The sequence below is a fragment of the Triturus cristatus genome, chromosome 8 (genome assembly GCF_964204655.1).
Source record: "Triturus cristatus chromosome 8, aTriCri1.1, whole genome shotgun sequence".
In the NCBI taxonomy this organism is placed as follows: Eukaryota; Metazoa; Chordata; class Amphibia; order Caudata; family Salamandridae; genus Triturus; species Triturus cristatus.
In genome coordinates, this window is record NC_140591.1 from 473669744 (window position 1) to 473692448 (window position 22705).

The 22705-nt window shown below is 43.2% G+C and overlaps 1 pseudogene; it reads left to right on the forward strand.

Moving 5' to 3' along the window:
* The first annotated feature begins 2319 nt into the window (after positions 1-2319).
* On the forward strand, positions 2320-20925 carry LOC146802370 (kelch repeat and BTB domain-containing protein 7-like; annotated as a pseudogene).
* The last annotated feature ends 1780 nt before the right edge of the window (positions 20926-22705 follow it).

A 22705-nucleotide genomic window follows, 5' to 3' on the forward strand; every position in this document is an offset into this window, starting at 1 on the left:
ATTTAAAACGTTCTAAATGTCTGCGTTGAAAATAGCTACATGTGCATGTTTGTAACAGTACCAAAAGAAATCAATGACCGATTTCCGAATGACCCCGTTGCCTCATATTTCAAAGCACGTCATTCAAGGTACACTGTGAGCACTGGGAGAAAGGTGCAGATAATGAAAATTATAAACTGATGGTTACCTGTTTACCCAAGGCTCCTCCACCCCCTGTATGCCCAACTGCGATCCAGAGTACAAGGGGGGGTGGTGAACAACAGATGCACAAATTAATCCAAAGGACACTCCTTTGAGACGATCACAGCTGCTCAATGATCAATTAAAAAAGGAGTGCTGGAGTTCAGGATTTCTCTCAAACGTGTGCTACCTGTGATGCCAAATGCTAGGGATTCCAAAACCCAATGAATCCGAATGCTGATTGAAGGTCACGTCTCCTTCTTCCATGACCTACACATCTCTTATTCTTGTAGGATCTTTGTCACCCATACTTTCACAATTTGTCATTCATTTCCTATCTTTCTGCTCCTACTCCTTTTTCCCTTTTCTTGTTTTGGATTTCTTGGTCTTGGTTGAAGTATGAAGATAAAAATAAGTCCTGCTCCCCAGAAATATATGTTGTTGACCAACACTTACAAACACTGTTACGATTTAAGTTGCAACTGGTACCCCAAACCTCATTTTACTTCTATGATCTCCCTAATCCCATTCTAGAGACTCTTCCCTCCTCCATCTCTCCTTTTGCTCATTCAAACCTCATCTACTACTATGATCTTCCAAATAACACTTTATAGACCCTTTCATCTTCTATCCCTCCACTATCCTTTTCAATCCAAATAACAGACTTACATGTCCACCGCTCCAATTGACTCATATTTCCCTATTCTAATCCACCACTAATCCCTTTTTGGGTTCCGGAGTAGCATGCTAGTCACCGAAAAGCGCTTTGAGGCCTCTTGAGGGGTAGGAAGCCCTATATAAATACAGTTACAATATGCCTGCACTGACTGTGAGATGCCCTATAAGAAGGAAGCAGTTTTGTCACAAGCATATCACCAGATGCATCTCAACTATCCTGCCTCTCTTGCTCATCTGCATTTTCAGAAGCTTGTATGAACAGTGCGAGTTTAATAGTGATAAACTTTCTTACACAGAGCAGCGGATAGAGCATCTTGCTATGACACCATTTAAAATCCTCAACTTGCGTAGTCACTGAAACCTGCGATTTGTCATAATTGTTTAAGTCATTGAGCGATGCATCCATCAGTTTGTTAGACAGTTTTACAGGTGGGAGAGGGGTAACCGAGCCCACGTAAATAAATATTAGGTTGTTACATTTCCAATTTCGTTTGTTGAGATTGCTCAAAATGCACCAGAGCTGCTGACTTATAACTGGAGAACCAGGTTCCAGACTCAGCGTTGGGTTAACATCCTGTGAATCTTAATCCCAAATCACTTAATCGCCCTGTGCATAAAATAAATAATTAAATGTGTCCTTGAGTATTGTAACTAGTGCTCAAGCAAAGCCTCCAATACCTCCGGGTTAGTTTGCGCTATATAAAACAGCAAACAGAATTTATATATATATATCTATCTCCACCAAACGATTCCTCCATGAAAGAAATCCAGGGGACACAGCGGGAAACTTTTGTTTTCTTTTAATAACAACAAAGCTGTAAAGCACAATGCATACCGCCTTCTTCAGGTGCCACCAGCCAAACTGAAAGTCCATTCACCATCCTCCTTTGTACTCCTTAGGCCCTCTCAGTTGTGGGAGGTCAGTAGGCTCCACTTCAATTGGTAGCAGTTGCAGTCCGAAGTCCGGGACTACAGCTCCCAATATCCATTGTTACGGTGTATATATACACATACACACACATACATACATATGAACATAGCAATCCACCAAAGAAGTATGTCAAAGCCTGACTCTAGGATTCAAAGCGCTTTATTAGACAAATATGAATGTGTACTTGGCAGCCTGCTGCAACATCAATCCCAATGCATTTCAGCTCCACTTGGAGCCTTGATCATGGGAGAAATGAAATGAGTGTGGAGTCAAATAAAGTATGTGAACTGAAATCTTTTCAGACTTAGCAGGAGCATATATTCTGTGCAGACCACTTTTGTAAAATGGTCTGGCCACAAACCTCCATTTCCCGCCTGCTTGACACTGTCCCTGTCCCTCCTTATTTAAAATAGCAATATTGGGCTACTTTTTGGTTGGCTTTGGGCTAGAGAATGCTTAAAAAAATCTGGCAACACTGACTGCACTGGATAAGAACGAAGCTCTTGGGTAGATAGCTCTCAGACAGGAAGATGTCCTGCCGCTCAGTGTCGAGTTACTTCTCGGAGCCGGAGGAGCTGACGGACGGCGGCCACGCTGCAGCGATTCTGGCACAACTGAAAAACTTTTACGACTCTCGGCTCCTCTGTGATGTTACGATTGAGGTGCTCGGGGGCATGGCGTCGCCAACAGCCGCCACTCCAACTACGGCCGGCGGCGGCGGTGCGAGCTCTCCCTCAGTGGAAGTGACCGGCCACCTCTTCTTCTGCAACCGCAACGTATTGGCGGCCGCCTGCCCGTACTTCAAGAGCATGTTCACCGGTGGCCTATACGAGAGCAAGCAGAAAAAGGTGACACTGCACGGCATGGACGCAGAGTCCATGGCCCTTATCATCGACTACTGCTACACCGGCCGCGTGACGCTGAGCGAGGCCAACGTACAGCGCCTTTACGCTGCCGCTGACATGTTGCAGCTGGAGTATGTGCGCCAAGCCTGCACCGGCTTCCTGACTCGCCATTTGGAGCCAGCCAACTGCGCCGATATTTTACTGTTCGCGGATGCCTTTGACCACGCCGAACTGCGAGCTCAGACCTTGGCTTACGTGGCGCGACACTTTAGCCAGCTGAGCGGCGGGGAGTTGTGCGAGTTGAGTCTGGCACAGCTGCAGGAGGTGTTGCGGCTCGACGACCTGGATGTGGACGGCGAACGGCGCGTGTGTGCAGCCGCCTTACAGTGGCTGGAGGCCGCACCGGCCGAACGTGGGCCCTGCGCTGCCGAGGTGCTGCGCTGTGTGCTGGAGCAGAGTTTTCTGTTGAAAATTCATTGAGGTTTATGCTCTGGTTTTGTCTATATGTCATGATTAAAAATATTAATAATTAATCGCTAAATTAATGAATTTTGTTAAAAAGCCTGACTAATCAACATTACTAATGAAGTACACATACGTGGGAATGCTTTTATGTTGCTTAAATAATACGTGAACTAAGTTGGTGAGCAACTAAAATAAATACGTGTGGCTGAAGTGCTGTTTGTTTATGTATTTGCGCTTTTAAATAACGTGCTTTAATGCTTCTTTGTGTTGCAGATGGCTAGGTAATTACATACACATATGGGTATTAGTGGGATTTAACACTGTATAATCATTATGATGTGGTAACGTTATTATGTTCTCTTTTAATTAAGATGGCCCGTTTTGGCCTAATCCAAGATGGCCGATATTTACAGCCTGCATTCGAGTGAATGAGATGTGACGAGAGGCCTTGCCGAATATGGTTGACAAGTCACCTGATCATGGCCTCTGGCTGAATTAAAATTTTCCGTGAGGACAGCAGCTCCAGGACTGCTGCCAACTAACCTTGGAGAAGAATAAAGCCACATTGAACATTTGATAACTTTGCGGTGGCTTCACGATGACTCCGAGGAAGAGCATTCATCGATGTTTCTTTTTTAGTTTGTGCTTCCTTCTTCCGTCTTTTTATTTTTGAGATTCTCGAGAGCGGAGATTTTTTTAGATGTTGCAAGTCAACATCCTTTCCTGCTCGCTCTGCTCAGCAGCTCAGCGGACGTTTAGAATTTATTTGTTGCTATTATTCTGCAATTTCCACTATAAATATTACTAGACTAGAGAGGCTGTTAGTTGCTGTGTGTTTTCATTGAGGTCACTTCTTCCTGAACTTATGCTCGAGAGGATCGATGCTGATTGAGAGGACGGCGACTCAAGAGACTTTACCGAGAGACCTGTCCTGACCCATTTATGCTATTTAGCTAGAATAGGTAACTATGAGAATAATGTTTTTGCTATTGATTATCGATCATTTGAACTAATTTAGATAAAAGATAATCTTTGTTTGAATTACAGTGTCGGGTGGTCATTTTCTGGTCATTTATTGAGTTCCAAATGTATTTCCTATGTTTGATATCTTAATTCAAGACATATCTGTATGGTCGCATTGACCTTGCACTGGATGTAGATTGGTATAGGTTTTCTCTCGCATCTTTAGGATGGATAGAGTATTAGTTATGAATGTCGTAGTGATGGGCCCTAGCGTATGATGAGTGTATGTGTGTATGACTGTGGAATTACTCTATCCGTGGAAGTAGGGAGAATTTATAGGCGCCGATCTGCAGCAGTTTCCTGGTAGCAGATAGATGGTTTCAGACTATTGTCTTGATTTGATAGATTGCTTGTAGATAGGCTTTTTGATTCATTGATTTATTGACTGATGTTGGTATATGTACTAATACTATATGTTGAAGTCGTCATATTGAGTTCTATGTAGTGTGTACGGCTTCTGGAACATGGAAGCTGGTGACAGTTCCGTAGTAGGGCAGAGGGAAGTAAGTGCTGCTCTCGGGAAAAACGGGATTGTTGGCCCTGTAGGTATGCGGGGAAAAGAAACGTGTGACAATTGAAGTTGCGCGTCACATTGTCTGGGTTCGGAATCAGTGACATAGTCGTGTGTTACTATTAGGGATATATTTTCAGTATAAATGGAGTGCGTATGGTAGTAAAGGTTATCTGTGAAACTCTGGTCTTAAGTCCCAGGGATCTGTAAGGTTTGCCGTTAAAGCTTATCGCTGGAGGAGTAATAGATATTCTCTGAACTTGTTTGAGGGACTGGGCAGGGGTAAGCATTGCTTGGTTAACGTGTGTTATAATTCTGTAGTGGGACAGACTATTTGCTGTTCTCGGGAAATGCAGAATTCTGTGTGAATGTACTATATTTTACTGGTATAAAAGTGCGTGAATGTATGAGCATTTGGTTGATTGTGAAACTCTTTGGTTCATTCCTAGAGGAAGCAGTTAATTGATGCATGATAGAAGGGCAGAGTAGAGGGATGTGCTACTGTGTCAACGAAAGAATTAATTCCGTAGTGGAGCAGAGGTAAGCACTGTTTCAGGGAAAGACGGGATTCTTGTGAGAAAGATTTCCTTTTTCTATTCTGTGGTTAGCGAAGCAGACAATGGAGATGTTTATATGTTGTAACTAATAGATGTTGTAGAATTTGAAACGAAGTCTACTGAAGGATTTTTGTAAAGGAGGGGTAGACGGGTGACAGGAGACAAGAGTAGAAGCGACTGCAGCGACTACTGACATCATACAGACCGCGCTGTGATTGGATACTGAGTTGGAACAGTGCTCGCGCTGTGATTGGTGCGTTGGTGTGAGCCGCGCAGTGATTGGAAGGAGTACAGTGTGACGTAGACGCTCCGGGATTGGTGCGTTGGTGTGAGTCGCGCTGTTATTGGACAAAATATCGTACAGTTGCAGAAAGAACTAAAGAGTTGTGGTAAACATTAAAATGTATTACCAACAGGAGGGAAAGAAGAAAAAATCTTTGTTCGGTAAAATTAAAAAATGGTTTGACAAAGATAAGGACATAATAACAAAAGAGGGTGAATTGATGCCTCCAATAAAGACTCCTGCATCCTTCATGGTTGCGAAATATGGGTATCATACCTGTATATGGCTAGATAACTGGGCTAAGTACACTAAAGATGACGGTGTTTTAGCATTCCCGGAACATGGTTCATTTAATCTGGCCGTGTTGAGAAATTTACGGGAAAAAATGATGCGTCTAGAGCCTAGACCAAGGCCGACACAGTTTGAGGCGTTGGTGGAATGGGAAGATGAGGTGCATGAGCGAGAAAAGCAGAGGAGTGGAAATAGTTATAGGTATATTTTTGGGAGAAAATATGATCGTGAAACTCATCATGATCGAATGAAGAGATGGCGAGAAGCTAGTATGACAGATGGATTGTATCCTATGAGAACTGTTGACGAAAAGGAAGAGAGGAAGGGTACAGAAAAGGTACCTGAGGCAGAATTAAAAAGGTACGGGGCTAATGATTTTGAGGATGAGGTCATGAATGACATGATTTACAGGAGACCACCTCCATATAGACCAGAACCAGAAGATAGAACACCAGTAGCTACTCCTATAAGAGATACTTTGAGAATTGTTAAGACTGAGGTTGTGACACCTGATTTGAAAAGTGGTAGCTCTTTCACGGAAAGGGAGAGAGAGAGAGAGCGAGAGAGAGAAAATAAAACTGCTGACGAGAAAACAAGAGAATTAGCCAGGACAACATCTGAGCTGACTGAGAGAATTAGAGAGCTAACGAGAAATCTGGAAGCTGTTACAGTACCTGTAACCATAGGTCCAGTTATGCCTGTTTTTGATGAGGAAAAAATGGGTGGGAAAGGTTTGATGGTTCCTTTTGTTGGAAATGGTTTGGTTGGTTCTTGTACTTTGGAGGAATCAGGAATGAGAACAGGAGAGAATAATTTGAGACAATTGAGATCTGACACATGCAGTGGAGGATTAAATGTGCAGCCTAATTCAGGATTGAATACAGATTGGTTAGGAGGATCGATTCTGGAACCACAGAGGATGGCAGAACAAGTGGGCACAGTGAAAAAGTCTACTGAAATAACAGCTGAGGATTTGAGTGACTGGTTGAAGGTGCTCCAGAAGAAAGATGAGAATACACAGGCTATTGATGTAGCAAAATTGCGCATGGAATTAGAGGAATTTATTGCGGGAACAATTCCTACAGAAATGTTAAACAAGCATTTACAATGCAACGGTCTCGGCATTGTTAAAGTTAGAGCTATTGGCATTGCTCATGACAATGCCGTTTCTTTAAATGTTTTAAACTCAAAAACATAAACAAAAATAATGTCATGAGCAATGCCGAGACCATTGCATTGTAAATGCTTGTTCCTCCAGCTGACGGATCCGGTGAGTTTGCAGAGAGGGGAAAGCCGAGCGGAATCCTGGCTCACACACGCACACAGCCCTCCCTGCCTCCCTCCCGCATCCCTCTCCCCCCACCCCTCCTCTACACCCTCCCCTCCGTCCCCCAACATCAGCAGAGAAGTAAATCCCACACTTGGGAAGCCTGACACCAGCTCTGAGATGCAGGCTCAGGTCTTAGCTCCAGAGTGTGGAATAAAATAAATAAACGCACACATAAATATATGCATTTGTAAGTGCAGGTATGCGTGCGTCCATACCCTGCATGTCCGCGCGCGTGGACATGATTATATTGCTGCTGTGTGTGTGTGCGTGCTCACACACGCTGACGTAAAGCTACGTGTCTGTGTCTGTAGGCGTTAGATTGTATACAATAAGTATACATATATGCATTGTACACTGCTCTGAAGGTAAGTGGGCAGATATGCAGGCTGGTAGCTAGAGATGACGACAGGAAGGTAGATGAGACTTGGTCAGAAAGGCAGTCAGGCCGGTAGGTGGGTAGATGGGTAGGCAGGGTGGCTGGTAGGGAGGCACATACTGATGGGAAGGTAGGTAGGTGAAGACATAAACAGCTAGTGCGGGCAGGCAGACAGGTGGGTAGATAGAAAGGGGGAGGCTGGCAGGCAGGGCACTAGGTAGGTAGAGGTAGGTGTATACGTAGGCAGATAGTGATGCCTGCAGGATTCTATGGGGAGACAGGCAGGGAGGTCTGCAAGTGGGCAGTCAGGTAGATGGATATGTACACAGAGGCAGGGAGACGGGTAGGGAGGCATGTTGGCAGCTAGGGGATCAGGCAGACTGTAGGTGGCCTACCGGGGGAACTGATGGAAAAAAGAAACAACTAAGCATGTGCAATAAGAACAACAAAATGCATGGCTAAGAATACCCAGTCAGCGTCCACATGAGTTGGTAACCAGTTTTCACACGAATCAGCTCTTCTGAGTAAATAACTTACCTGGAATGAGATATTAATTAAAAACAGAATATTTTCCATCTTTCCACCCAGAACTGGACTTTAGTAGTGCAGCAGGCGGTATATAGTATAGGCATACACTATCATTTTACGAGGCCCAAGTGACATTTCCTGTTTGCTGCGTAATTCTGTGTTACGCTTGTTATGTAACATCCTCGAAATTACTCTATATGCCACATCGCATATTTTGCGAGATTGCACAGGAACAACGTGGACAATCAGAATGCACGCGCCTGCTGTTTGGAGCAGTTGTATTTATTTTGTATTTATTTTTGCGCGCGAAATATCCTTGTCACGTCTAAAACGGATGCGATGTCGCGTTTTATGCTACGCAGGGTTTGTGTGTCAGTAATCACACAGAATATTTTGCCTGAAATTATGCAAAAACAAAGTATGCTAATTTCGCACTTCCACTACATTTTACTTTACAACAGCGAAATCCTTCAAGGAAGGATGAAAACTTCACCTAGAGGGCTTGTTAGCAACAATAATATGCAAACCTTAATTTTTAAAGATTTGTAAATATATAAAAGGTTCCTTTGTGAGAGATTTGCAGTGGTGCCTAATGATCCACCGACTTGTGAATGTTTATAGACGCTAAATATTGATAGATCGGCACATATTATGCGCGTGCTGCAGGCGCGTCAGTGTTTTCTTGAATGTGTGTAGGAAGCCTTTGTAAATACAGTATATATGCACGCATTTACATATACATTATATAGCTATATGTCAATGCACCTGAATACACAGAAACCTGTATGTATGTCTATATAAAGATTGCCTTGAAGTATACGTGGAGGAGACGACGAGTTCTGTTTTCCCAAGACAGTATTCAGTGCATAATCGATATGGCCACTTCCTGATTTTTGGGCAACCTTCCAGAGTGAGGGGGGGGGGGGAGCTGAGGTTATGTGAAAAGGAAGGATAAAAAGAATGAACGAAGCAAATGGGCCGCATGGGAAGCGAAGGTTCGGAGAGAGAGAGGAGAGAGGAGAGAAAGGCCAAGGCAGAGAGAGCACGAAATAGCTAATAGGTAGGTAGGTAGGTAGGTAGGTTTAGGAAACGAGCGACTGGGTATGCAGAGAGAAAAAACAGGCACAGAGGCGAGAGAGATAAATTGTCAACCACAGTGGTGGGAAAGAGATTGAGACAGAGGGATGGGGAAGTAAATGTGACTGGAAGGCAGAGGGAGAGTGAATGAGATAAGGAATGAGAAAGAAAAGGAACCAGATGAGCGGAAGAGATATATAGAAGGGAAAGAAAGCTAGCTAAAAGCTTGGAAACAGGGCGAGAGCGGCCTATAGATGCGGCGAGAAAGAGAACACACAGAAAGAGGTGGGTCGAGAAAAGGAGAGGGTTAAATAGGAAAGACGGGGGGAGAGATAGAACGAGGCAGGGCTTGTGTGGCTTGGATCATTTTGTCTTCCCCCTTATCTCTGAGCCGGAGAGCCGGCCCTCTCCCGCTCTGTCTCCACGGTTCTGTTTTTTAATCATCCACAGCGAAACAGGAGACAAGAAGGGTCGGAGAAAAGCGACGAAGCTCATTGGTAGCTCAATGAAGTCACCCTCCCTGTAACCGAGGCACTGGACGCCTAAAATCCAAGGTCTGATGCTGCGCATGTGACTCAATACGTCGCATCAGCTGCCACACATTTCCTTCCCCCTTCCTTTCCATTTCGTGCCGCAGCTTTGTTTTACCGCTGTGCTTGCCTGATCCTAACGTGGACGCCCGTGTACATCCTAGAGAGGAAATGCGGACCCTACGTGTGCCGTCACGTGCTGTCTGTATGTTGTTTCTGTGTATTTTTTCTACCCAGCGAATATCATTTATGTCACAAGCTTGGAATTCTAATTTAATAACGTCATCGTGTCTTGGCACTGTCCGCCTGCCAACTAGATCTTGCTGAAGCCCAGAGCTGCTTTGTCTTGTAAAAGGCGGACATTCCACGCGCACTTAGCTGTCGAGCTGCTGTTTTCACGATGCAAACTAAATATGTTTACTTTCATTACTATTATTGTTTTTTTGTATACAGCAGGGGGAGAGGACACCAGGAACACCGCCGCCTTTCTCCGAGGCAGAGCAAAAATGCCTCGGAGAAACAGCGTCCTTTTCGGATTCGGGGGCGTGTTTGTCTCCTCCAGCCATTGGCTGGAGGAGAGAATGAGACTTTCTTTAAAAAACACGCCCCCCGATCCGAAAAGGACGGGGCATGATTGGAGTGACGGGACCTCTTCTCCAATGGCTGGCCAGCATTTACTAGGCCAGCCAATGGAGAACAGGGGAGAAGAGGGGCGGGTGCAAGCCCCTCTTCTCAAAGACATTAAATCTCCGGACTTCCGGTCTGCCGACCGGATGGTCCCGAGACCTAAAAATCATCATGAAGGAGAGTTGTTATTTATGTGTAAAAGCATTACCTGGAGGGCTAGAAATACACATGACAGGTTAAAAGCAATAGCGAGTGAATTTGGAGTTGACATGGATAAGGTGAAACCTTTGCAGAAGCCTTACAGAGTGGATTTTACTGAGAAAGATATTGAGAATCTAAATGAGGCAGGAAGAACAGGGCAGATAAAAGAAATGATTGCTCTATTGCGAAAATGGGGTGATGTGGAAAGGTGGAAAGAAAGGTGGTACAAGAAAAGGGAAGATTCAGTAGACAGGACTTATTCAGCTTTTCCTGTGAGAGAAAAAGAAACAACAGTGGTTGCTTGTCCTATGAGAGAAATTCCTGGAGGAGGAAATGTACATGTCCCATGGACTAGACAGGATATTTTATCATTTACGAATGATTTCCCTCGACTGAGAGAAAAGCCCGTCGAGTGGTATAGGCAGGTAGACAGGTTTGTGAAATTGTCAAAAGTGCTGTGGATTGACCTGAATAGTCTGTTTGATATAATTGTTCCAGCAGACTTGTGGACTGAGTGTAAAATAGTTGTGGATTGGCCTGCTAAAGAGTATGACAGAGACCCGAAAACAGGTGCACCAAATCCTGAGGTTATGAGAAAATATGACCAGGTTATTGTGTTCCTGAAAAATAAAGTAACCCCAAAAGAGACAGACTGGGTTAAAATAGATCGAACACATCAGGAAGCGAAAGAATCAGTCCATGCTTTCTACGAAAGGCTGATACTGGCTTTTAAACAATTCAGTGGGGATGAACACCTGGGTGATAAGGATTTGAGTCATTTTGTATACAGGTTTGTATATGGCTTGAGACCTGAAATCAGTGAAAAAATTCGTGAGCACACAGTTGATTGGCAGAGTAAAAAGATTGATGAAATACTGAGACATGCAAAATATTTCAGTGATGAAATTGAGGCGAAACAGAGAAAGCTGAAAGAAAAAGCAATGTGGGCACAAGTGAAAGTTGCAGCGAGACAAGAAGCACAGTTGGTGGAACAGGCAAATAATCCAGGAAATAGGCCCAGATATGCAGGAAAAGGAAAAGGGAATTTAGAGGAGGCTAATAAGAAGTTCCCTTGTCACAACTGCGGACAATTGGGGCACTGGAGATCCGAGTGTACCAATCCACCATTAGTAAATAATGAAAATAAACCCTTGAATCAACAGGTGCAGAACGAGGGGTGTAATAACCAGCAGCAACAGCAGAGGGTTGTCAGACAGCAGAGCCAAGAGCCAAAACCGCCCTTGCCGCAGAATAGAGGATCCCAAAAATATAACCAAGACTCGGGATTCTACAATGATGAGCAGATAAACAAACAGAGATGTTCTAACATGGTACAGCAGTACTTGTTAAAGAATGAAGGGAGTGAGTCTGAAGGTGATTATTGACGGTGCCGAAGAGAGGAGGAAGAGTGCATACTTGGTGCAACTCTAGAAATAGACCAGGCAGGACCCTTTGTAGATGGGAAAATAAATGGGGAGAGTGTTACTTTTTTAGTAGACACAGGAGCAACGAGATCAACTATCAGGTCAGCAGATGTAAGAAATCTTCCTCTCTCGGATGAAGCAATCCAAGTAGTTGGTGTGGCCAATACGCAGATTAAGACTCGTCTTACCGAACCAGTAAGCGTAAGAATAGGAAAATTTTCAGACATGCACAGATTTGTAGTCTGTGACACTAGTCCAGTGAACTTGTTAGGTAGGGACTTATTGTGTAAAATGAATTGCACAATTTTCTGTACTCCGGATGGAGTCGTTTGTGAAACACCTGATGATGATGTTTTGTACAGGATGACTCTAGATAATAGAGAAAGTGAGGTTGTTGGAACATATGCTGTGTTCAACCCAGATGATTTGCCACAAGAGTTAAGACAAACAGTGAAAACGGCAGTTTGGGATTTTACTGGAGAAGATGTGGGATTGATGAATAATGTAGATCCAGTGAAAATTTCAGTGAAAGAGGGAATTGTTTATCCTAATATCTCACAGTACAAATTGACACCAGAGATAATTGAGGGAATAACACCTATAATTGACAAGATGATTCAACAGGGTGTTTTGAGAGAATTACTGAGCAGCCCATGCAATTCACCGATAATGGGGCTGAAGAAACCTAATGGGAAATTCAGGATTGTACAAGATTTGAGAAAAGTTAACAAAATTGTGGTGGCATGTTGTCCCATTGTGCCAAATCCGTCAGTGATCTTGTATCAGATTCCTCATGATGCTGAGTGGTACACAGTAATTGATTTATGTCATGCTTTCTTTTCAATTCCATTGCATCATGATAGCCAGCCGATTTTTGCATTTCGGTTTGGACAGCGTATTTTGGCATGGTGTCGTATCCCACAGGGCTATACAGAGAGTCCTTCTATTTTCAATCAATTATTGAAAAAATCATTAGAGAGTTTGATCATGCCTGAAAGCTCAGTACTAGTGCAGTATATCGATGACCTGCTGGTGGCATCGAAGACACGTGAAGCTTGTGAAGTAGATACCATAGCTTTACTGAATCATCTGGCAGACGGAGGGTTAAAAGTATCTCCAGCCAAATTGCAATTTTGCAAAAAAGAAGTGCATTATCTTGGACACAATATTGAAAAAGGTCTGAGAAAGGTGACTGATGATAGGATCAACATTCTCAGAGGAATGAAAGCCCCAAGGACCCAGAGAGAAGTGAGGATGTTTCTGGGAATGGTGGGTTATTGTCGTCAGTGGATAAGTAATTTCTCCCTGATAGCAAAGCCACTGATTAAACTGACTAAAAGTGAGGTGAAAGACCCATTGGAATTGGATGCGGAACAAATGGCAGCATTTGATGAGCTGAAAAGAAGAATGTGTGAAGCCCCTGCTTTGGGAATGCCAGACTATGAGAAAGAGTTTGAGTTGTACTGCAGTGAGAGGAATGGTTGTGCACTTTCAGTGTTAATTCAGAAACATGGACAATTGAGAAGGCCGATTGCGTACTTCTCATCGACACTTGACCCTGTAGCTGTGGGTTTACCAGGTTGCCTGAAAGCAGTAGCTGCTACATGCAGAAGCCTGGAACAGAGTGAGGGTATAATAATGGGATATCCTGTAAGGGTATTCGTACCTCACAATGTGGCAATTCTTTTGACAAGAAGCAGAACTCAATATATGTCACATAGTCGGCTGACTAAATATGAGAAAATAATTCTGGGAGCATCAAATGTGACGCTTGAGAGATGTGTGAATGTGAATCCAGCAACATTGTTACCAGATGCTGAAATTGTGAATGTGGATGAAGATGATCATAATTGTTTGGATGTGCTTGATTACTGCACAAAACCGAGACCAGATATACGAGATTTGCCATTGCCTGAAAGTGATCATGTGCTGTTTGTGGATGGATCATGTCTGAGGACAGATGAAGGTGTGCTGAGTGCAGCATATGCGGTGTGTAAAGTTTCAGAAGTGATGGAAGCTTCGTCTTTGAAAGGAGTAAGATCTGCTCAAGTGGCTGAATTGGTGGCATTGACAAAGGCTTGCAAAATTGGAAAGAATCTGAGAGTGACTGTGATGACTGATAGTCAGTACGGATTCGGAGTGGTTCATGATTTTGGCCAACTTTGGCTACAAAGAGGTTTCTTGACATCGAGTGGAACTCCAATAAAGAATGCTGAGGTGATTGGGAAGTTGCTTGAGGCGATACAGCTGCCTAAAGAACTAGCAGTTGTAAAATGTGCTGCCCATGGACAAGGAGACGATTTTATTACTCTTGGTAATCGTTTTGCCAATGACATAGCCCAATATTGTGCAAAGAATAACCATTCGATTAACAGGGCACGAGAAAAGGAAATGTCTTTTTGTACTGTGATGTTTACTAATGTCCTAGAAACATGGGATGAAGTGAAACAGTTGCAGGATGAGGCAGGAGTGGGGGAATGAGAGATTGGATTAAGGCAGGTTGTGCCCCAAGAGAAACAGACCATGTTTGGATCTGTAGAGATGGAAGACCAGTCATGCCTAACAGCATGCTATCAACAATGGCAAGAATGTATCATGGCCAGGGACATCTGGGGAGGGATGCGATGATTAGATCCTTTAAGCAAACTTGGTACAATGCAAAGTTCAGACTGATTGCAGAAAGCATCTGTCAGAGATGTTTGATTTGCCAACAGTTCAATACTGGGAAAAAGACAGTGGTGAGTCTAGGAACAATAGGCAGAGAAGGAGGTCCTTTTACCAGAATGCAAATAGATTTCATTGAAATGCCCCAAGTGAACAAATTGAGGTATGTTCTAGTGGTAGTCTGTTTGTTTTCAAGGTGGGTGGAAGCCTATCCGACTAGGAGAAATGATGGAATAACAGTAGCAAAGTTGCTGTTAAGAGAGTTGATTCTAGGTACGGGTTCCCAGTGACAATTGAGTCAGACAGAGGTGGACACTTCTACAATGAGCTCATGGGTTTGATTTGTGAAGCATTGAGCATACAGCAGAAGCTACATTGTGCATACAGACCAGAGGCTTCTGGTGTTGTTGAACAGATGAATGGCACAATAAAGAACCGAATTGGTAAGATGTGTTTAGCCACAGGTATGAAATGGCCAGATGTCTTGCCTCTAGTGCTGATGACAATAAGGTCTACTCCGGACCGAACCACAGGTTTGAGTCCACATGAAATATTGATGGGACGTGCAATGCGACATGCTTTTGTGCCTGTCAATAAGTTGACGTCAATAACTGATGACATGATTTTGGATTACTGCAAAGGCCTGGCTGACGCAGTTCATTCTGTGTTTCACCAGGTTGGAGGAGACGCGACTACACTTGAAAAGAAGCAAGCCCATGACCTGAGTCCAGGGGATTGGGTGAGGATTAAAGTACACAGAAGAAGAAATTGCTTGGTTCCGAGGTGGGGAAGGCCAAGACAAGTCATTTTGACAACGACAACTGCAGTAAAGTGTGCTGGTGTGAAAAACTGGGTTCATGCAAGTCATACTCTGAGAGTTCCGAATCCAAAAGACGGATCTGGTAAGGAGTATTTTGAAGAGTCAGATTCCAGTGATGATGCAGAAGATGAACAAGTGAGAGAAAAAAGGAATCCTGAAAGGGGAGAAGGAGAAAGAGAGTCAGGTGATTCTTTTTTCTTTCCAAGAGAGGCTTCAAGAGAAACATTGAGAGTCTCAGAGGAGAGATCAGATTCTGCAAGAGTGCCTGAGGTTTCAACAAACAGTGGAGGAAAGAGAAGAGAAAAAAGCAATATCACAGAGACTACACCTGAGTCAAATGAGGAGGTTGACAATCCACCTGAGATTACACCTGAAGAAGTAGTGTCAGAAAAAGATAGAGAGGGACAGATTGCGGAAAACCCCCGAGGAGTTGTAGGGAACATTCCTGATAAGCTAGGTGAAGGGACAAGTAGACAGCAAGAAGATTGCGTGTCGGAGACCCGATGAGGGACAGAAATAGGGAGATCTCAGTTGGTGAAGAAAAAGTCTGTGGAGCAAAAGAAAACTGTTGTTGACCAGGAGGCAAATGAAACAGAATCAGATGAGAGTGAGAATGAGAAATCAGAAGGTCGAGTTCTGAGAAAGAGGACTTGGATTGGAGAAAGAAATAATAAAGAAGTGAGGCCGAAAAAGGTTGTAAGAGGAGACCTTTGGCCTAACAGAGTTAAAAGGCTGAGATACAGACTGACACGAGTGAATTCATCAAAAGCTGAACAGGTGAACGAAGTGTCTAGTCAGAATCCAGCAAAAGGAAGAAAACAAAAGGAAACAAAGGAACCGGAGGAGATCAAGAGAATAAGAAAACCTAACCAGAAGTATAGGTCACCGGAATGGACGTATGTGGCACTGCCTGAAGGTGAAGAGGCAGAAAGTCAAGGAAATTCAGAGGGGACCGTACGAAAAGTGGTTGAGGAGGACACTGTTGGAATCCTGAAAGTCATCTTGACTGATATTGGAGACGAGTCGGATGCTCAGGAAATTGGAGATCTGATACAATTTGATGTTGCTGAAGAGGAAGTGAAAAGTGATGAAAATCCAAATTGAGTGAACTAAAGGAGTCACTTGAAAAAGTGAAAAGAAGAAATCCAAATTCTGCTGTTTGAAGTAATCTAGAATTTTAGAGATTAAATAAGTGGAGTATTAGAGGCTAAGTCAAAAGACACTGCCAAAGTAGTAAAATGGCTAACACAGAGAATAATAAAAGTAGATGTGCCTTCTTGAGAAAGTGGTGTAGGATGTGCTGCTGCTGTACAGGATTTTTAATGCTACTATGGGTTGTGCTTGCTTTATTAGTTACTTTTAGAGTTTCAATAGACACTTTTGGGATACATACTGAAAATGTGACTAACATAGAGAAGAGTTCACAGAAAGTAGTTCCAACTGGAACTTGTAACATTTACATACATAAAGATAGGTCAATTAATGATTTTTCTAGCAATGTTTTTTCAAAGCTGTTGTACGAATATGTAAAGACAATGGAAGTTAGGGATTGCTACGTATGTATGCAATTACCTGCATCCGTTTCAGAGGGTGTTACTTACCATCATTTACCAGCTACGTATGGAATTTCATGTAGTGTGTTAAGTAGTGTTTTTTATTTGTTAGAGGAAATAGATTATACAATGTCTAACAAGGATAAAACTTTTGGGCAATTGCCTATGAACAAGAAGCTGAATCCAGCTAAAGAAGTTAACATTTTTGGTGAGATTTTTGTTGAAACAGAAGAATTAACATTAGATTACATTTTTAGAAACAATTTAACTTGCAGTTTGAAACAAGAAGAAAAGGCTTTCCTAGACCTGGTAGAGGAAAGGAGAGTGAGCATGCATGAGAATGCAGGGAAATATAAAGAGAGTGAGACAATATGGGATATTGAGATGGGAAAAGAGTTGAGGAATGGGGCCAGTCCAACTTTGGCATTAGATGCACCACAGAAGGGTAAACTATGTATTACCAGAAAGAAATCCCAATATGATACTTATTTTGTTGGGACTAGTGAGTGTCATGATACATACTTCATTGCAACAGGATGGGGTTTCAAGGGAGGAGAAGATCCAGTTTTCCCAGGAGTGTATTATATTTGTGGGAATAAGGCTTATTACAAGTTGCCTGACCATTGGTATGGCACATGTTATGTTGGCCTGGTCTTTCCAAAGATTTTTCATGTAGATAAAATAGAAGATGTAGAACACATTAATCTACTAACACGCTTTAAGAGAGAAACTTGGTCAGAAATTGTAGGTGATATCTTTGGAGCTTTAATTCCAGCAGTGGGAATTTCTTTGAATGCTTATAAAATTCGGAAACTGTCAACAGTGGTGGATCGCTTATCGACAAGTACCGCTGGAGGGTTTCTTGTGGTAAATACGGAGATGATTGCCGTAAGTGCCATGTCTATGCAAAATCGACTTGCCCTTGATATTCTATTGGCCAAAGAGGGTGGAGTCTGTGGAATGCTGAAAGTTCAACATTGTTGCACTTACATTCCTGACGAAAGCAAAGATCTAAAGGTCTATATCAAAAATATTACTGATTTGCATTAAGAATTAGTACCACTGGAAGCTGAAAGTATCTGGACTAAAATGGCTAATAAGCTACTTGCTGTTAAAAGTTTTATTGCTAAGATAGGTAGTACAATACTAGGTAAGATATTATTTCCTTTGACATGTGTGATTGTTGCTTTATTGATCTTGAGATTAGGGTGTTTGTGTTGTAAAAACAGGGGAGGGAAAAAGAGAATAATTAGAGAAAATTCTGAAAAGAAACAAAAGAGGTCAAAGAGAGACCCAGAAGAGATTGAATTAGAAAAATTTAGAGAGAGTATGTACCTAGAGTCAAGAGAGGAGGATGAAAGAGAGACCGGTGTGTAGTATGTCTATGTTGTTTGTATACAAAAAGACATTTTAAATTTCTCCTAAGAAATGGGACTAAAAATGTTTTTTTGGGTTGTTTTGTGGTGATAATATACACCAAAGGGGGGATTGCTGGAGCAGAGTTTTCTGTTGAAAATTCATTGAGTTTTATGCTCTGGTTTTGTCTATATGTCATGATTAAAAATATTAATAATTAATCGCTAAATTAATGAATTTTGTTAAAAAGCCTGACTAATCAACATTACTAATGAAGTACACATACGTGGGAATGCTTTTATGTTGCTTAAATAATAGGTGAACTAAGTTGGTGAGCAACTAAAATAAATACGTGTGGCTGAAGTGCTGTTTGTTTATGTATTTGCGCTTTTAAATAACGTGCTTTAATGCTTCTTTGTGTTGCAGATGGCTAGGTAATTACATACACATATGGGTATTAGTGGGATTTAACACTGTATAATCATTATGATGTGGTAACGTTGTTATGTTCTCTTTTAATTATGATGGCCCGTTTTGGCCTAATCCAAGATGGCCGATATTTACAGCCTGCATTCGAGTGAATGAGATGTGACGAGTGGCCTTGCCGAATATGGTTGACAAGTCACCTGATCATGGCCTCTGGCTGAATTAAAATTTTCCGTGAGGACAGCAGCTCCAGGACTGCTGCCAACTAACCTTGGAGAAGAATAAAGCCACATTGAACATTTGATAACTTTGCGGTGGCTTCACGATGACTCCGAGGAAGAGCATTCATCGATGTTTCTTTTTTAGTTTGTGCTTCCTTCTTCCGTCTTTTTATTTTTGAGATTCTCGAGAGCGGGGATTTTTTTAGATGTTGCAAGTCAACATCCTTTCCTGCTCGCTCTGCTCAGCGGCTCAGCGGACGTTTAGAATTTATTTGTTGCTATTATTCTGCAATTTCCACTATAAATATTACTAGACTAGAGAGGCTGTTAGTTGCTGTGTGTTTTCATTGAGGCCACTTCTTCCTGAACTTATGCTCGAGAGGATCGATGCTGATTGAGAGGACGGCGACTCAAGAGACTTTACCGAGAGACCTGTCCTGACCCATTTATGCTATTTAGCTAGAATAGGTAACTATGAGAATAATGTTTTTGCTATTGATTATCGATCATTTTAACTAATTTAGATAAAAGATAATCTTTGTTTGAATTACAGTGTCGGGTGGTCATTTTCTGGTCATTTATTGAGTTCCAAATGTATTTCCTATGTTTGATATCTTAATTCAAGACATATCTGTATGGTCGCATTGACCTCGCACTGGATGTAGATTGGTATAGGTTTTCTCTCGCATCTTTAGGATGGATAGAGTATTAGTTATGAATGTCGTAGTGATGGGCCCTAGCGTATGATGAGTGTATATGTGTATGACTGTGGAATTACTCTATCCGTGGAAGTAGGGAGAATTTATAGGCGCCGATCTGCAGCAGCACCACCTGGCCGACGAGGACCGTGTATACCTGGAGGAGTTGCGTGGCCGGCCATTCATTCAGCGCTACTGTTTGCCCTACCTGCAGGGGGTGCTAGACGACCGCTATGGGCCTGTCAGTCCGCCAACGCCCCCAGAGTCACAGACTCCACCACAGGAGAGCCCTGCCCGCCGCATCGGAATGCAGGCCAAGGAGATGGTCATCATTATTGGAGACCTCGAGAATCCCTTCCGCTGCTGGGATCCTTACTCTGGTGACAGCTACACCATGCCCTCGCCGCTGGCTACGGCCGGACACGGAAGCGGTAGAACAGTGACTTCCTGGACAGTCTGCATCTCGCCACAGCACGATATCTACTTTGCAGCGCAGCCTCTCAAGCATCTGTGGGTCTACAACCCCGTGCGCAACAGCGGGCGGCAGTTGGCAGAAAGGTTGCGTTGCCGGGATTGCGTGAACCTAGCATACCTGCGTGGCCACATCTATGTTCTAGGGGGTAGTGACCCTACGACGGGGTCCAGGCTAAGGGAAGTGGAGTGTTACAGTGTACAGCGTGACCAGTGGGCAATGGTTTCCCCTCTTCCACACTCGCTGTACTCCTTCGAATTGGTCACTGTGGGGGACTATCTCTCCGCGGTCAACCACAAGCGATTACTGTGCTACGATCCTGGCCGGGATCAGTGGGCAAATTGCGCCCAATGCGGCGCAGAGAATTCCAAGAAGCCTGCGTTTTCCAGGACGAGATCTACTGCATCTGCGATCTTCCTGTGTTTAAGGTGTACAGTCCCGCCCTTGGTGCGTGGCGGCGGGTCTGCGACATCCCGTTAGTTATCAGCACGCACAGCTACCAGATTGTTAGCCACGGTGGGCGGCTTCTGCTAATCACTTGTACCAAACAACACGGGCAAAGGGACGATGTCACTGGCCTTTATCAGTACGATGCGTCCGCTGATCGTTGGTTAAAGGTGGGTGTCAAGGTAGGATTGTTATCCGGTCTGCGCGTGTCTTTATGCCTTGCCTTGAGCCAGGACAGAGCGTCATGAGCGAAGAAGATGATGTGATCATCGAGCTCCACAATATGTACTAGGGTAACCCAAAGGACCGTTGGACTGGGGAATAGAGCGATACATACAACAATCTGGTACAACCGGCATAAGTCAACATTTGTTGCAAGACAGAAACACAGTTTCTTGCAGAACAAGCATACACTACTGTTTTAAGCCTCTATGAAGTGTCAAAAAAGAGGGCAATAAACAATAACAACAGAGACCTAGAATATGCAAAATGTCACGTATATTCAATTTATACCGATTTATAATAAAGTATGTTTGCAGCCTTTTAAATTTTGTTAAATACAGAAGTGCTTCAGAGTATCATGCATTTCAGGGATGTCCGTGTATATGTGATTCAGGAAGAAGGAACTACATGTCCTTTTGCGGATTAGGTGTATGGTAGGCAAGTCAAAAACGAACAGTAAGATCTATTAAATGGTCTATTAAGCACATTCTTTGTGAATGTCAAAAATAATTTCACAAATGTTACCTTGAGCAAGGCTATATTATATCTCCAACTCATACAAGATTTTTCAGTTGCCCATAGCCACCCGTTTGCAGCACATGCTGTCCCTTTCTGGGCGTGGATCAGATTTCACACTATATAAATTGAAGCAAATGGGATAGATACTGGGACCCCTTTTTAGGTCGAGCATGTGCAGTGCATTCGCTGGTGTGAGGCATGGGGTACTCGGGTATGGACTTTCAGCTTCACCCACTCTCTGCCCATCTTTCCTATTAGCTCCTGTTTCTAAATGGTTGCTTCTGATTTGTTGACAGGCTTGATAGTCCCTCCTTAGTAACGCCTTGTCAGCATTTGTAATCGGCCATCAGGACTGGACCTTTTACTGTGTCCTTCACTGACTAGCTTACATTAGCCCTTCTGAGAACTCTTTGCTCACTTTATCTAAAGAGCACCGGTGGTACGCCAGCTTTAGTAACGATGTCCGCTTTTTTATTTATTTGCAGCACAACCTTTAATGTGGCTAAAATATTTTCAGTCTGATGTAAACGGGAAAGAAACTTTAAAGCCAGACAAATTGCACTGTCAGGGGTGTGGAATTTAGTAAAATATCTACTTGTCCATGGGACAGGTAGCTTCATAAATCTACATGTCCTGTACAAAATCCACTTGTCCCTTTGGTGCCTTGATGTGCACCGTCAAATAATGGCAGCACTCATTATAGAAGAGCTCGGATAATAGCCTCTGGTTATGTCAGGCTCATAGTATAGAAGGATTTGAAAACTAGTGATTTCCGTATTTTGCCTCTTTTCTGCAGACCTACACATTTATCCTTTCAAACATAGCCATCCATCCATCTTTTCGCTCACCCATTCTTCCTCTCATCCATCAATTTACCCTTTCACTCATCCATCCTTCCACTCATCCATCAATTTACCCTTTCACTCATCCATCTTTTCTCTTACTGATCCATCCCCCCTGCAACCCATCTATCTTTTCACCCTTTCCTTCAACAACACATCCATCGTCCATCCAACATCCCTGTCACTCATCCACCCTTTCACTCGCATCCATCCTTTCACTCACTCATCCTTACACATTAATTATGGGCTTTTGTCTGCCGAGCTCCAGACAGAAGAGGCTCATCCAAACCTATCCTTCCAGCTCCAAATTGACCATTCAAACTCATCCATCCCTCCTTCCACTAATCCATCTATCCTTTCGCGCATCCATTCATCCACTTTCACCCCCTCCATCCACCTTTTCACTCATATCCATCCACTCTTTCACTCATCCCTCCATCCAGCCATCCTGTGCTCTTCCATCTTTCACTCCTCCATCCCACTCAAATCCATCCACCCTTTCACTCATCCCATCATTCATCCTTTTGCTCTTCCGTCTTTCACCCCATCCATCCTCCTTTTCACTCAAATCCATCCACCCTTTCACTCATCCCTCCATTCATCCATCC